Source organism: Falco biarmicus, chromosome 6 (assembly GCF_023638135.1).
Source record: "Falco biarmicus isolate bFalBia1 chromosome 6, bFalBia1.pri, whole genome shotgun sequence".
NCBI classification, from domain to species: Eukaryota; Metazoa; Chordata; class Aves; order Falconiformes; family Falconidae; genus Falco; species Falco biarmicus.
Window position 1 is genome coordinate 51,558,230 of NC_079293.1, and position 11,576 is coordinate 51,569,805.

Here is an 11,576-nt window from a genome sequence, read left to right on the forward strand (position 1 = left end):
TCATTTCACATGAGATCTAGGTCAGGGCTGACAATACCATTTGAGCTGCTGCAACAGCTCTCTGTCTCCACAACGGGGGAGGTCCTGCTCCTCGCACCGGCTTACAGTTCTGCAGAGCCTCCTCCGCACTGGCTCAGGCACTTGTCAGGCTCTCTGATGAACTGATCTAACTCATGAGCCCAACAGAAAAGTAATCTAACTAAGGAACAAAGGATTCTTTTCCAGCATGTTAGAGTGCTGATGCATGAAGTGGGAATAGTCCTTCTGGCAGCAGCAAGCTACTAGGCCAGCTCAGGTGTACCAAAATCCTGCTCACTTACTACTCAATTGCAGCGCTACCCAAAATGTGATCTTACTATTGCTACAGCCAGCACAGAATACAGGACCAGACGGGTGACTGTTGTGAGCAGCTGGGTATTTGTTATTTCTTAAGGACTAGCTGCCACCAAAGGAGTTCTCCTTCCCCTGCTTCTGCTCCTCTCTTATTTGGGTGCTGGCACCCCTCGACCCAGCTGTGGCTGGTTTGGGGTTTAACCTGGTGGAAAATTATTCTTGCAAAAGCAAAACCATTTTTTTTTTGCTGTTGTGGCTCCCAAAACTGGCTTATAATTAGGTTGGGGTACTAGTGCTTTACTCAGTGTGGAAACTGTGAAAAGCCGAGGGTTTTTGAGCACTCATGCCCCCACACACCAGTAACACTCGGGCCATGAAGAGCTCCTCTGGCAGATCACTCTTATTTCACACCACTTCCAGTTTGCAAAGCTGGGCAGTTTTCTAGGCTAAAAAAGCTACCTCGAATGGCAGGTTGTGGCAGCCCAGAGGGAAAAGCTGTGCTATACAACACCATGGGCTCCTTAAAGAATGGGCTATGGTCTAGGCACCAGGGAATTGGAGAAATCTCTGAGGTCCCAGAACCATGTGCCAGCTCAGTGAGGCATGCTTTGGACATAGGTCTAGGCACTTTACCAAGACAACAGGGCTGGGAGAGCTGGCTTGTGCAATTCGGGTACACGGACCATGCCAGACCTCACCCAGACAGGGAGCCTTTCAAGGTCCCTCCATAATTCACCAGGTGTCAGCAACATTAAAGTTGGGCACTGTGACACTCAGTCCACTTTTCAACCCATCCCTTTGGAGGGTATTACTTAACACAACAACAGAAAAAAGCAATAGCTTTTTTAAAATCAGCATTTGTTGAGATTTGTTGGTGTTCTGGATTTTCTGTTTTGTCAGTTTAGGTGGTCCCAGTGCCCTACAGCTAACACCAGAAAAAGCTTCAGCTTACAAACTGCCAGCTAGTTCAGTTTCTGAAAAACAAAGTCGCAAGTTGAACACCTCCAGTGTCACAGCAATTGTACACAGAAAGAACCTTAAGCAAGTCCCAAGGGGTAAGTCCAGTTGTGCTAGTCATCGTGTTACTCAGCTGTCTCTTCCCGCATGTCTCCACCAGTTTTCCACAGAATTAAAAATAAAATGCTGCTTCTAGCAGTAACACGACTTACAACTTCTTCCCCTGCCCCCCCATTCAAGGCATCACTGCCATCCACATGCTGCACCCACTGCCCTCATCAGTGTGCTGCTGCATGGCTGCACTTGAACTAGGTTGCTCAAACAATTCAGGTTAAAAATACTCTCACCGCTACCACCGCCAAGAAGAGCTAATTTTATCTCAGATCATTGCAGTGATCCAGTTGGGGTTTTTTTGACAGTATCTCATGAAACTGTGACCTGAATTCTGGTGACAATAACTGCCAATTGAACTTCATCTATCCTTGGCTCATAAAGGAATCCACACATTTGGATGTTAACTCTGGAGCATAATGTTGTTCTCAGAGTTAACAGTAGCCTTTCCATTGACTATTTTAGCAGATGTCTCCTGGACTGAAAATAGAATTTGAAAATTTCTATTTTAAATCTCAGTCTGACCCTCTACACAAAAGACAGGGAAGCCACTATACCCAACATACGATGATAATGACCAGCTCCAGTGTTTAGAACTGTGAGTTACATCTTCTGCTCACAAAGAAAATGAAATGTCTCACGCTTCCATATGGACACCCTGGTTCTCATGCACGAGAACAGGTCCTGTGCCAGCAGCAAGGTGATTGCTCAAACTTCAAGGATCATTTCTCTGCTCTCAGTCACTCTGGTAGATCCTAACTGGAAAATTCCCTCAGCAATATGAATGTACTGAGTTTCTTTCTTTGCTTATTGTACTACAAAATGTTATTAAATTAATGTCTATAGACTATGGCATCCCAGAACACAAGACTCATCTTTCTGTTACACCAGAGGCTGAATGTAATGTAAAGAAAATGAGGCATTTGTTTCAAAGAAAGAAAAAAAGACAGTGTGGTCAGTGTCATTTTTATCAGAAGCAGCCTTTTTTTGTGGCTTGGTAATGTAGTGCTACCTCCTGAAATTCAGAGTCATATCTGAATTACATCAACTGGAGACAGTTGTGGGTTCAAGTTTGTGCTTCTACACCATTGCTAGACTGCCAGACCATTGCAGAAATCCACACTTTTGACTGGTGGTATTCTGTACAACTAGCAAGTTTGTTCAGAAAAATCTTGACAACAGAAACAGCAGCTTGACATAAGAGACAGGAGGAGATGGACCTGCTGCCACAAGAGATGTCTTACCCAGCAGCAGTTCTCTGCACCTGCCTCGGTCAGCCCACTCCTCTTAATCTATCACTTTTTTCATCATTAAATACACTCACACCACTAAAATATAGATTAAAAGCACCATATGTTCAGCTGGCTGCCCAGAAAGGAGATTAAACTTTTCCTTCTGTAAAAGATCACATTTACCTTGTGTGTGCAGAACAGTGGCCATTAACCCACCCAGGCTTTCCACACCTTTAGTTTACGATATTTGCTATCATCTATTTCTATGTCTCTAATATACACATACTAATAGAGATTCTTGATGGAACACAGCTTCATCTGCATTTACCAGTGAATTAACATATACCATATTAAGATCTTAATTATATATTAACATAATGTATCATATGATGTAGCATGTTGTACTGTAGCTGTGAAGCACATAGAACTGCAGAGCCGTAGTAAGCACGTTAATGGTGCAAGCTGCAGAAACAGGCTGCAACGTTGCTGCTCTGCTTAGTGCCTTTCCCCGCCAGGGAGTAGCGGGGGTCTTTACGGCACCCTGGAGAATCCCATCAGCACTGGTAGGTAGCAGGGGGAGATGTACAATACCAACACCAGGCTGTGCACCCAAAACCTCTGCATATTCTGCATTATAATCCCTGCTCTTGGGACCACTCTCAGAGGAATGATGTTCTGCCTCATCTTCCTGCATGTAAATTTCAGGTAGTGAACATGGTGGTGGGTTGTTCTGAGTACAAGCAACATTCACTTCTCTGTATTGGGTTCAAAGGGCAAGGTTTTGGTAGCGGGGAGGGCTACAGGAGCGGCTTCTGTCAGAAGCTGCTAGAAACTTCCCTTATGTCCGATGAAGGCAATACTGGCCAGCTCCAAGATGGACCCACTACTGGCCAAGGCTGAGCCCATCAGCGATGGTGGTAGCGCCGTTGCGATAACATATTTAAGATGGGGCAAAACCTGTGCAATGGCAATTGCAGCCAGAGGAGTGAGAACAGGTGAGAGCAGCAGCGCTGCAGCCAGCCAGGCCGGGGCAGGAGGGGCAGGAGGTGCTCCAGGCGCCGGAGCAGGGGTTCCCCTGCAGCCCCTGGTGAAGGCCATGGTGGGCCAGGCTGTGCCCCTGCAGCCCATGGAGGTTAACGGTGGAGCAGATAGCCACCTGCAGCCCATGGGGGACCCCACGCTGGAGCAGGGGGATGCCCAAAGGAGGCTGTGACCCATGGGAAGCCCATGCTGGAGCAGGGTCCTGGCAGGACCTCTGGACCCGTGGAGAGAGGAGCCCAGCTGGAGCAGGGTCCTGGCAGGGCTTGTGACCCCGTGGGGGACCCACCCTGGAGCAGTCTGTGCCTGAAGGACGGCACCCCATCGGGGGGACCCCACGCTGGAGCAGTTCATGAAGAACTGCAGCCCACGGGAAGGGCTCACGTTGGAGGAGTTCGTGGGGGACTGTCCCCTGTGGGAGGGACCCCAGGCTGGAGCAGGGCAGAGTGTGAGGAGCCTCCTGCCCCAGAGACAGCGTGTGATGGACTGACCGCAGCCCCATTCCCCGTCCCCCTGCAACGCTGGTGGGGAGGGGGGAGAGAAAATGGGGAGTGAAGTTAAGCTGGGAAGAAGGAAGGGGTGGGGGAAGGTGTTTTGATGTTTTCGTTCTCATTATTCTACTCTGATTTGGATGGTAATCAGTTAAACTAATTTCCCCAAGTCAAACCTGTTTTGCCCATGACAGTGATTGCTGAGTGATCTCTCCCTGCCCTTATCTTGACCCATGAGCTTTTTTGTTATATTTTCTCTCTCCTGTCCAGCTGAGGAGGGGAGTGACAGAGCGGCTGTATTGGGTCAGGCTGAGCCCCCCAGCAGCCCCCATAGTGCTGTCCTTGTATTGGCAGCTAGAAAGGTGGGGATAACACACCAGTGTTTTGGCTGCTGCTGAGCAGCGCTGGCACCGCATCAGGGCTGTCTCTCCAACATTCCCCACCACATCCCCTGCATCTCCAGTAGGCTGGGGATGGGCAAGGTCTTGGGAGGGGACATAGCCAGGACAGCTGACCCAAAGTGACCAAAGGGATATTCCATACCATATGCTCAGATATAAAAGCTAAGAGGGAGGAGGAGGAAGGGGGGTCATTCATTATTTACGTTTGTCTTCCGGAGCAACTACACATACTGAAGCCAAATTTCCCAGGAAGTGGCCAAACATCACCTGCTGATGGGAAGTAGAGAATAACATTTCTTGTATTCCTTCACTTCCACATGTGCAACTTTTGCTTTCATTAAACTGCCGTTATCTTGACTCACAAGGTTTTTTTCATCTTCTTTTCTCCCCTCCCCACTCAGCTGAGGAGGGGAGTGATAGAGCGGCTCAGTGGGCAGCTAGCGTCCAGCCAAGGTTACCTCATCACACTCTCAATAAGATTAATTGCTTTCATCTAATTTAAAATGCCACAAAAAATTATAATCATAGAATACTTGTTGTTGGAGGGATCTCTTGAGGCCACTTCCCCTTCCCAAGGGAAACAGAACCAATTTTGAAGTCACATGAGATTGCTGAGGTCCTGTCAGTTTTGGATCTTTCCAGGCATAGAGATTGCACATGTCTGGGTACTTGGTCCCATGTGTGATTACCTTCACAGTGGATTTTTTTTCCTTCTATCTAATCTTCCTTGATGCAGCGCATGCCTGTGATCTCTCAGATTGCCACTGGGCACCACCGTCTTTTCCATAGCCTCCCATCATTAGCTGAAGACAGCATTTCTTTTCCCCCGAGCCTTCTCCAGGCTGAACAAATGCAACTCTTCTGCTGCTGAAATGACATGGGACACCCACATTTCATGACAAAAGAGCCCATATACATGTTTAACTGCAGCAATGAGTTCCCTGCATGTTCAAACTGCTGCTATCCAAGCAAAGCAGTCACCAACTCCCCATTCATCCCCCAGCCTTCCCAGTACCTCACCATGAACTCCAACACAGCTTAACCCCTCACCAATTTGGCCAGATTACCAGCTCGCGTGATGATTTCCCAACTCAGCCTGGTGAAAACGCATCAGGCAGCTTTAGATTTAGTTAGGAAAACGCTCAAACAAACCATTTTGACCTGGCTTTGCTCAGGGAATGACTATGTAGCAAGCTGTGCCAGCTGAGTAGGGGAGCAACTGCTGGCAAACAGGTGGGTTCATCCAGGTCCGCTGGAAATGGAAAATCCTCACCCCCCTGCAGCTGCAGCTCCAATGGGCTATGTGACACAGCACCAGCTACTGGGGCCCTACCTCCCACAAGCTCAGCTTCCTATGCTTGATGAAGTTCTTCTGAGCCTTTGGCAAATCTTTCTGAGTCCTCAGCAGAGTAGTAATTGTTAACAGTAACATTTACACAGGTGTATGAACTTTCTGCATGTACTGCTCCTACTCGCCAGGCAAAATGTTACAAGGATTAGTAAGAAGAAAAATGCAGTACCACAAGAACTTGGTTAAAGCACAGCCATGCATGTTACATTGAACCAGAGAAAATAAAACAAGCAAACGTCTTTTATAATCCTTAAAGGTTAAGAAGCTGAAGTCAGTCTTGTAAAGACATTTTGTCTTGTCATACCAACCTACCACCACCGCTCTAGAATAGAATAGACTACACTATTTCAGTTGGAAGGGACCTACAACAGCCATCTGCTCTAATTGCCTGACCACTTCAGGGCTGACCAAATCTTAAAGCCCGTTATTAAGGGTATTAACCAAATGCCTCTTAACCACTGACAGGCCTGGGGCATCAACCACTTCTCTAGGAAGGCTGTTCCAGTGTCTGACCACTCTCAGTAAAGTCATTTTACCTCTCAGTAAAGAAATGCTTCCTAATGCCCAGTCTAAACTTCCCCTGGTGCAGCTTTGAACCATTCCCACATGTCCTAGCACCAGATCCCAGGTAGAAGAGCTCAGGACCTCCTTCTCCATGTCCCCTCCTCAGGAAGCTGTAGAGAGCAATAAGGTCACCCCTCAGCCTCCTTTTCTCCAAGATAGACAAGCCCCAACTCCTTAGCTGCTCCTCGCAGGGCATTCCTCGCAGCCCCTTCACCAGCTTTTTAGCCCTCTGGATGCATTCAAGGACCTTCACATCCTTCTTAAATTGTGGGGCCCAGAACTGCACGCAGCACTCACCACGTGAGGCACACCAAAGCTGAATACAGCAAGATAAGAACCTTTTAACTGGCTGGTTGTTCTGTGTTTGATGCACCCCAGGATGCGGGTTGCCCTCTTGGCTGCCAGGGCACACTGGTGACTCACACTGAGCCTGCTGCCCACCAGTACCCTATTTCTGCAGGGCTGCTCTCCAGCCTCTCCTCTCCCAATTTATACTTGTGCCCTGTGTTATTCTGTCCCACATGCAGGATCCAGTGTTTGGACTTGTTAAATTTCATCCCATTAATCATTGCCCAGTGCTCCAGTCTATCTAGGTCCCTCTTCAAGGCCCCTTGTCTCAGAAGAATCAATAGCATGTCCCAGTTTGGTATCATCAGTAAACCTGCTAATGGTGCATTCAACTCCTGCATTCAGATCACCGACAAATATTGAACAGAAATGTACCCTACAGGACATCTCCCAGGTGTACTCGAAGCAGCAAAGTCTGAACAATAAACGTGTGACAACCATTTTGAAGTCCGTTGGATATGTTTTAAATAAAAATTCTGCAGAAACAACTTAGCTAAGAGTCACTGTCAGCAGTTAACTACTTTTAACTACTTAACTGCCAAGACTTGTGAGGTGTCTGCTATTTGGTCTCAAAAGCCAGGGGCAAGGTTAAGACACTCTGATGAAGTTCATATGGTTTGTGCCCTTGCACTATTGACCCCAGGACTCAAAAGCCTGTCTGAAATACCTTCCACTGTGCCGCTGCAGTGCACACACACAGCAGTCACAGGGAACAACAGTACTATGGAGGGAAAGTCAGGCTTATTTTGGGGTCCTCAGTACCATACTACAGGTTTTCAAAAGTGCAATACAGAAGTTTCTGGGTCTTGTTCGTGTCTGTCCATTTTCAAATTCATGCAGTTAAAATCCAGTGCGAGTTCTCACATGCCCGTTTATCATGCCCTCACCTCCACCAAAACAATCAGAAGAAAATGAGAGTTCACAGTTACACAGTTTCTAAAGATTATGCATACCCACTTTAAAATTTGGCCCGCTCTGTCAGGCTTGGCTCACAAAACTGTGTTTCCACTAATCAGCAGCTGAGCACAGCGGGGAGAGAGGATTCAATAACAATATGGCCTGGGACATCCAGCTGCGTTAGGTGTAGGTGTGTGTTTGGACAGAGGTGGCAGCTGATCAGTGACGGGACAACAAGGCAGCCGTCCCCTCAGCCCAGAAGCAGAACAGGGCTGGGCTCTCCAGCGCTCCTCTGCTGCCAGCACATTTTCATCAGAGAAGATCAGACACGGAGCATGCCAAAATCCACACAAATAAACCTCCACTGAGGCCAGGACAACACTGCCACCTCTGCAGGCACAATCCTCAGCAAAAGCCGAGCGCAACCCACAGACTCCCCTCTCAAGGCTTTCTTACACTGGGCTGTGTCCACTGCTACAGGTATTAACTCCTACCAGCTCCAGTGACGGCAATGACAAGAAAGAGAAACCAAATGAAGCCATTCGTACTTGAGAACCATTTCTCCCAAGCCAAATTTTATATTGCAGGTAAACTAAACTAGTCATCAAACACCTTGATTGAAGGTGCCCCCATCTTCACCAAAATGCTAATTCTGCCTTTTCCCCAGTCTGTAGTTTCAGGACATCCCTCCCTCCACCCATGCTCTGCCGCACGCTCTCCAGAGGGGAAGTGAAATGTTAATTCTCCCATCACCTCCTTCATGCCTTCAGCCTTATATCCTCACCTCACTGCATGAGTCAGACTTCTTCCTGTGAAAGGGATTTAGAAGGTAATTCCTCATTAATAAGAATATTATAATACTTATTAAGAAATCCTTGTTAATGAGAGATCTGCCAAACACATGACTAGCCCAATTTATACAGTGCTTGTTCACAGCAATACCTGTACTCTGAATTTCTGATGTCTAGCAATTATCTGAAGCACTAGGACAAATCCCCTTCTGGCATAAACAGGCACACCGCCATTTCTACGGACTTCAAGAGACAGAGGACAGCTACATTGCCAAAATCCTGGCTTGGCTTCCCAGCTCTGCTGTAAACTACTCTTTTCTCATTTGTTCCAGCCACAGCCAGCCACCTCCTGGAAGCTACTTGTATTAGGATCTTCCCAAAGAGCAGAAAGATGGCTGGGTGATCCCGCTTCTCCCGTTGCGTAGCTGCTCCACCTCCACAGGCACGATGCCTCACACTACACAGTCACATCACAGAAGTACCAGTATGCCCCTATGAATCTTCTTCCAGCACACAAGTAATGAAACAAGGACCCTCACAAGACATCTGTGTGCTGCAGGGAACATGAGCAAGTTTGCCACGATTGATGTTCCCCTGGGCAACAGGTATTGTGCCACTGACACGCAGCAGGAGGAGCAGTTAAGTGTCGTTCCTTTTTGCCTTCCTTTTCCGTGCAAGCCTTTATGATAAATAGTCCTCAGAAGTAGGTCAGAAGCGTATTACAGATGAGGGAGGCAGAACACGGAGGCAAGATAACTCAGCTCAGTCCTACCCACGCTGGCCCTCTCCAGGGCTGACTTCAGCCTCTCTGTGTTGCATCTTGTACCTGCAAGCACTGAGGTGAGCAGCCAGGAGGTGGGTCTGGAAGAAGCCAGGTCCACATTCCCCCCCCCCCCCCCCGTGAGCAGCCCTTCAGCCCCAGCACAAGTGGGAAGGAAGAGATGAAGAAGAACAGGGACTCTTCCAGCCAGAGCTAGGGGAAGTTAAATCCAACAAGGTACAAGCACTGCCAATTTCCAAGTGAGGACTGCTTATAAAAACATCAGGGAAAACTGCCATAAAACTTTTGAGAGGAAACACCCCTTACTCTGCACTTGACTTGTACACCAACCAACCTGGCTGCTGCACCACCTTCAGCAGTGAATTACAGCTTACACAGGATTTTGCTACCAATCATTTAGTTCCCATGTCCTCCCATGCAGTTCAATATATTCCTTGGCAGAAAATTAAGATTAAAAAGCAGGCTAAACTCAGTTACTATTTGTGTAACCGGAGTATCCTGGTTACAGAGCTTGTAACCATAGCAATCATTTAAACAAAGCTTTAAAGAAAATATTCCCTCATTATTAAAATGTTGATCCTTGATTCTGATTCAGTTTCTTGACCTTCCTCTAGTCTCTGACCTCAGAGGTGCTGTCTGCCTCCAGGTTTTAGAGAAGACACAGAAAAGGAAGAACACGGCTCAGAGATGCCGAGTATCCTCAACTAGTATTTGTGTCTTGTGGCAATAGAATGATGCTTCCTAAACATACAAATACAAAAAGAAAAGTTTGGCATGTGGGGTTTGGGAGGTTTTTGAACATTATACAAGTAATCCGCTAGCAGAGATGTTCCTTAGAACAAGTCCCAAGCAATTAAACTGAGCCTATTATTAATCACATTCCAAACACAAGGTATTATTTAGGTTGGAGCCAAACCCATTTAAAAGCTCAGGCACTGAAAAAAACCCAAAACCCCAAACCCAAAAGGGGGAAAAAAAAAAAAAAAAAAAAAAGAGAGTCAGAAGTATCTGGCAATTGGCAATTTGTATTATTTAAGTCTCCTTGATTTTATGGCCAGATTACCTTCTATCTCCAAAGACTCCATTCCACAGTTATGACTCTTGTATCAGTAAGAGTCATGCAGGCATCACACAAAGGCAGCATTGACTTGTTATTCTGTAACTCTTATCTGGATAACCAGGGAGATTTTTATTTTGAAAAGATCCTGCCGGAGCTTTTTATTTTTTTCAACTGCTCGTTAAATGAGTATGTAGCCAGGAAAATGGGACACAGAAGCAGTAAGATGGATGTGATCCGCACACGTTTTTCTCACAAGAAAACAAGTGCAGTGCATGTTTAACAAAAGGGAGTAGCTTCAGGGTTACATTATATAATGGAGTCAGATGTAAATTCTTGAATATACAGCACTCCAGGCAGGTGCATTACAAAAAGGAAACATTTTTCTTCATGGCAGAAAGGAGCAAATTTTTTCTTGGAACATGGCATGAGACATACTCCTGGATGCCACCGTGGCTGGTTCAGCCCTGCAAGCTTTGTCCACGTTGAGCATCGCATCCAGCCATCTGTGGGTTAAGGAGCTATAACAGCCGCTGTAGTTTCTCTGCATGTCCCATTGATGTTGGTTGGACATCACTGAATGAAAAGTGAATGTGCAGGAAACCTAGTGACTAATACACATATTTAGGGCCAAAAACCCACTAATGTACCAAATCAATGACAAAGCACAGCAGCTGCAGCCTCAACAGGAAAGCAGGTTTTGTTTTATATGGCCAGGTTTTACTAGCATCAGAATGAACAGAAGTTGTTTCACAGAATACCGTCACAAAAATATTAATATAGCTGTGTGAAACCTGGACATGTATTTTTAGGTGCACACACCCACACACATATGCAGCCTGAATAGTTCATTCCCTCTGATACAATTAGAAATGCCTCCAGCAGGAACATGAGCCCAGGCATGCTCCTAACCCAATCTGCCTGTGCCACCCCTATTTTAACTACATACTTTATCATGTAACAGCTTGAAAAGCTTTTTTTCAGTAACTTTTTCTTTCTTCCACATTCTCATGATGCTATTCAGTTTCTTTTAGCAGCATAGTAATTACTGCAGCAGATCAATACTGAAGTTCTGCAGTTTACTGCTCAGTACCAAAAGCGTTAAAGACTGCAGTAATTAAGCCAGGGGAATGCTCTCCCCGAAATACTACTTCTCCTTTAGCTTTTCCACACAGGCTTAGGGCTTAAACCATGACCTAAGATCCCTTCAGCAAAATACCGGTA

The 11,576-nt window shown here is 46.5% G+C and overlaps 1 long non-coding RNA gene across 1 annotated transcript in view; it reads right to left on the reverse strand.

Moving 5' to 3' along the window:
• LOC130151078 (uncharacterized) overlaps positions 1-10,229 on the reverse strand; it is a 43,606-nt gene extending 33,377 nt beyond the window's left edge. The window contains exon 1 of the long non-coding RNA XR_008822497.1: positions 8,875-10,229. This is a non-coding gene — a long non-coding RNA (uncharacterized LOC130151078). The remainder of the gene's footprint in view (positions 1-8,874) is intronic.
• Between the last annotated feature and the right edge of the window lie 1,347 nt (positions 10,230-11,576).